We start from the raw sequence: 5,956 nt of genomic DNA on the forward strand, positions 1-5,956 counted from the left end.
ACTGCACAACGAGCACTGACTGCTCTTCTTGCAGGACATGACACTCCTTTTGCTCGAACAGAACTCGGAACCCCAAATCTGTGATTCTACTTACCGACAACAGATTGCTAGCAAGGGACAATAATTGTCTAGTCGCACTTTCTTTTTCTCACCATCGCCATTAAATGAGAAGAGTTTAACGGCACCACTTCCAGATGATTTGATGAATTTTTCATCCGCCAGACAAACCGTCGTAGCCTTTGATTGATCCACATCTTCCAATAACGATACATTATTGGTCATATGAGCCGTCGCCTCTGAACCTAGGTAGGTACCAGAAACTGGACCCGTTGGCTCTGCCCGCTGCCAGGCACACTTCGAAACTGGAATCGGACTTGATTGCACGAACTTCTAAAACGCGGTGTTTAGTTTATTATTTAATATTCCCGGCCGAATTTCCAATCCCTCAAGAGGTTATGGGCCGCAGAGTTCGCGTGTGTCGGGAAGTATTGAGTGAATAAGTAAATATTCCGAGTGTTATAAACTATCCGGAGAAGATGGAACGGGAGACGGAGCTTGTTCGAATTCCGATGTTTGACGGATCGAATTTTCCTTCATGGAAGTTCCGCATGTTGGTCATGCTAGAAGAGCACGATTTGAAGGAATGTGTGGAACATGAGGTGGAGGAAGTGGATGCACTGTCTATCAAAGGGGAAGACAGTGCGGCTGTCAGGCAGGAAAAAGAAAAAGGGGTGGAAAAACGAAAGAAGACAGTCGTTTCTAATTTCCCGGATTAGTGATAGTCAGTTGGAATATGTGCAGGATCAACCAACACCGAAGGCTATGTGGGTGGCCCTGCATAAAGTGTTTGAACGAAAAAGTATCGCGAGCCGCTTACACTTGAAGAAAAAGTTGCTTACCTTGCGACACGAGAGCGGAAGTAGTTTGCAAGAGCATTTTTTAGTGTTCGACCGGGTGGTGCGCGAATATAAAGCGACGGGAGCAGTGATTGATGACATTGATGTAGTTTGTCATCTTTTGCTAACGCTGGGGCCGAAGTGTGCAACGGTAGTGACCGCGCTAGAGACGATGCCGGAGGAAAATTTGACCTTAGAGTTCGTCAAATGCCGGCTTCTCGATGAAGAGATAAAATGTTGAGGGAAAGACATCGGTGCGAGTGTTGTGAAGCGTGAGCCAGCTGCTTTTGTTGGGAAGCCAACCGGGTCGAAGAGCAAGTGGAAGTGTGGATCGCGAGAAGAAGAAAGGCGAGAAGAAGAAATCAAGTGCGAATGTGTCAGAAGATAGAGGCAATGGGGTGTGCTTTGCTGCCGGAAGATTAACCGGAAACGCTTCTAGTGGAAAGAAGCTTAGGTGGTTGGCAGATTCCGGTGCATCAGAGCACATGTCGAACGATAAAGATGTTTTTGAAACGTTGGTGCCCATGGACAAACCGATTGACATTGCGGTTGCACGATTGAAACACGAATGCACGTTGGAAAATGTACTGTATGCTCCAGACCTACGGTGTAATTTGTTTTCCATACGTAAAGTGGAGATGGCAGGTATGGAGGTAGTTTTCAAGAACGGCGGTGTGAAAGTGTTCAAAGACGGTGAAGTCGTTGCGAGTTGCCAGCGCCGTGGATTGCAATATGAGATGCACTTTTACGCGATGAACGAAGCAGCTTCTTCGCTGTATTCGTGCGGGAAGATTCTGAAGTGCAATGAACTGTGGCATCGGCGTTTCGGGCACTTGAGTGAGAAGAACTTGGAGAACATTATGAAGAAAAAGATGGTGAAAGGTATTGACAAGAATGTTTGTGATGATAAAAGTGAAGTGTATTGTGAGTCATGCATCGAGGCAAAGCAGACTCGGAAACCGTTTTCTGGAAGCTCGGGAAAGAGATCGTCTCGTGTGTTAGAGCTGATTCACACAGATGTATGTGGACCAGTAACGCCCGTGGCTCACTCGGTGCGACAACGGCGGTGAGTATCGAAATGCAAATTTTGAACGTTTCTGTCGTAAGAGAGGAATCCAGATGGAGAGTACTGTACCATACACACCAGAACAAAACGGCGTCAGCGAGCGAATGAACCGAACGCTGGTGGAGAAGGCACGAGCGATGCTTTTCGGTTCCAGTGTGGACTGCAGGTTCTGGTGTGAGGCCGTAGAAACAGCTGCATATTTGATCAAAAGGAGTCCAGCTAGCGATCTTTCGGATGGTAAAACTCCTTCTGAGTTGTGGGAGGGACACAAACCTGATGTGTCTGGATTACGCGTCTGGGGAAGTCCTGCGTATTGCCATGTGTCGAAGGAACGTCGTAAAAAGTTGGATAGCAAGACATGGAAAGGGATTTTTCTCGGATACCACGGTAATGGTTATAGGACCTGGGATCCAAAGTGCAAGAAAGTGGTAGTGCTGCGCGATGTGATCATCAACGAGACTGGTGACAAAGCTCAGGAGAAAAATGAATTGTCTGATGTAGTGGAGATCAGAAAACAGCGGCTTAATACTGACTCTGGAAGTGAATCTGACGATTGCAGTGATAGTGAAACCGAAGAAACAGGTGATGGTCTGGATAGTCTGGATGTATCAGCAGATCAATACGAGGACTGTGAAAATTCAGCAGAGGATTCAGATTCGACAGAGGCACAAGATACAGCAGGGGCATCAGGAGGTCGTGATCGTTGTGCTAGGAAACGGGATCCGCCAATATGGCACAAGGATTACGATATGAGTTGTGCCATGGCTTTGAGTGCAATGAACTTCGTGGAGAGCTTTCCAGATACTTTGGACGAGATGAGGAAGCGTGACGATTGGCCGCAGTGGAAGGCTGCTATCGGTGAGAAAATAAAGTCCCACAAGAAGAATGTCACATGGACATTATGCGAACTGCCACAAGGAAGGAAGGCCGTATCTTGCAAGTGGGTGTTTCGTATTAAACGTGGCGAAGACGGAGGTGTCGACCGATACAAGGCTAGGTTGGTGGCGCGTGGATTTAGCCAGCGATACGGATACGACTACACAGATACCTATGCTCCAGTGGCAAGGTTGGACACGGTCCGAACGACTAGCTATGGCGAACTAGGAACGTCTAGAAGTCCATCAGATGGACGTCAAGACGGCGTTTTGAACGGAAATATTCGAGAAGAAATATTCATGACGTTGCCAGAAGGTATGAAAGGTACACCGGGCAAAGTCTGCCGGCTGAATCGAGCGCTTTACGGCTTTAAACAGGCATCTAGGGCCTGGAACGAGAGGTTCCATGGACTGGTGACCAAGCTTGGATTTCGGCGTAGCGAGAATGATCGTTGTCTGTACGTACGAGGAGAAGGCAGTTCGATGCTATTTTTGCTGTTATATGTCCACGACATTCTTATTGTTGGTCGGAATTTGGTGGAGATTACAAAGTTGAAGAAGCGTTTAGCGAGTGAGTTTGAGATGTCTGACTTGGGACAGATCGGAAGTTTCCTTGGAATGCGTGTTGAAAGAGATGTGCAGAATCGAGTTATGCGAATTACTCAACGCTTGTACTTGGAAAGCCTTCTTCGTAGATTTGGCATGGAGGAGTTGATAGGGTGCCTATCTTATGTTGCTCAAAGTTCTCGACCAGATTTGTGCGCGGCGGTGAATCTATTCATCCAATATCAAAGTTGCCCAACAAACGAGCATTGGTGTTACTTAAAGCGTATCTTACGCTACGTGAAGGGGACGCTTGACCTTGGTTTGGAGTTTCGTGGTGGTGACAAGGTAGAAACACATGTTGTGTATTCCGACGCAGACTGGGGCAATGACGTAAATGATCGTCGATCTTTTTCTGGATTTGTATTGCAAGTTTTCGGAGGAACGGTGATGTGGTCAACACTAAAGCAACAAACGGTTGCATTGTCATCGACGGAAGCGGAATTTGTAGCTTTGTGTACGGCAGCGTGTGAAGGAGTCTGGTTACGTCGATTGTTGTTGGATCTGGGCATAATCATAGAATGAGCAGTTACATACTTCGAAGATAACCAGTCATGCATTAGAGTTGCTGAAGAACACAAGGATAGTCGGCGACTTAAGCATGTTGACATAAAATTCAATTTCATCAGGGAGCTGGTGCAAGAAGGACACATTGAAATTTCTTATATACCAACTAATCAGCAGCTGGCGGACATAATGACAAAAGGATTGTCTGCCGGAGCTTTTGGACGTTTGCGTGAAGCTGTAGGGTTGCAGAGATTGAGCAGGGGTATTGAGCGACAATATCTGCACTGAAACCACTGTGCGTCGAAGCAAACCCCATCGTTAGTGATGCGCCCATGGAGCGATGCGCGCGAAGAGAAAAGGAGAGAAAAGACAATTGTCAATGAATTTGTTTCATTATCGTTTTGTTTCTGAACATGAATAAACATGTTTTTGTACTCGCTTTGTAAAACGCGGTGTTTAGTTTATTATTTAATATTCCCGGCCGAAATTCCAATCCCTCAAGACTTCTCCTTCTCACGCTTGTCCTGAGAAAACTTCTGACAATCACGTCCGAAATGGCCTTGCAATAGTGGCACAAAATTTCCTTTTTCACTTTCGGTTTACTTTCACTTTTCGATTTAACCGAACTTATCACCAGTGCCTTATTGTCACTTCGATAGTCACTTTCAACGCGACGTCGACCCTCATCGAGCAGCTTACCTTTCACAAAGTCCACTGTAAGATCTGCATTCGGCCAACTCTCAAGTGCTACAATCAAACTATCGTACGATCTCGGAAGACTGGATAACACTAATGCGACGAACCAGTTATCCTTCACTTCCTCACCGAGAGCAGCCAAACGGAGTCGTAATGCCGCCATCTGCTTCAGATGTTCCGCCATGTTACCATCTTCTGCCATCCGGATGGTAATCAATTGTCGCACAACGTGGATTATACTGGACAGAGATGAGCGCTCATGATAATCCTTCAGCGCGTCCCACATCTCCTTCGCTGTTTCCTTCGTCATAACATGGATCAACTGCGTGTCCTCCTTCCACACCGCGTAGTTCCCGTCGTTCAATTTTTCAACCGTCGTTTTTGTGTCTGACATTTTGTTTATCGACACTCGCGCTCCGGAAAAAAACGAATCACCGGTGAAGAATCCACTTACAGCGCAACAAAATGTCCACAAAACTCACGCACTTCCAGCGCTAACCGGACCCACAACCTATTGGACTTGTGGTTACAAGTGGCGGCGATGATGGCGACCGCAACCAAGCTTTCTCGTTGGAGGAACTCGACTAAGCCCTCAGCAAGGGGAACGGTAAATCTACAGCACCGGATCACGTTGGATATCCTATTCTTAAACACCACCAGCCGGCGGAAGAGTGGCCTTACTCGAATGTATTAACATATAATGGTTGTCTGGTACATCCTGCAGAGTGGAAATCGTAATTCTCATACCTAAAAATCATAATTTCCCCAGTGATCCCGGTAGTTACCACCCAATCGTCCTAACTAACGTTACGTCAGGTGAACACTCGACTGATAAATTTTCTCACGAGGACCGGCTGTTGTGAAATGGTGAATTTACATCCGGGAAAGGGCACCCAACAACGTTCTGGTCGTCACAAGTTCCAATACTCACGCTTTCACGGGTTGTCTGATGCTAATCGACCGCTAGTTAAGGGTTGCGTACTTAGCTGGTAGAATAGCCTGGGCACTGTTGTTCTTCTGACATCAGCTAGAGTAAGGCCGATGACATACTGACGCGTGTGCGTGCGCGAACGCGTCCAAGCACTCGTGAAGCAGAATATCAGCAAAAGGAATTCTTTTGTCTTGGACTCGTTCGCGCAGGCACACGCGTCATTATGTCATCTGCCTAAGGGGGTGCGTCCTATGGAGTCTGCCCATGGTGAGGTTTGACAGTGGACTTTGTTGAACTTCTATAAATGCGGCGAGTATCCTCAAAAGCAGGCTAAACCAACCGTATGCTGCTAAAAATGCACTAGCATAGTCCTGGAGCTGAG

Source organism: Armigeres subalbatus, chromosome 3 (assembly GCF_024139115.2).
Source record: "Armigeres subalbatus isolate Guangzhou_Male chromosome 3, GZ_Asu_2, whole genome shotgun sequence".
NCBI classification, from domain to species: Eukaryota; Metazoa; Arthropoda; class Insecta; order Diptera; family Culicidae; genus Armigeres; species Armigeres subalbatus.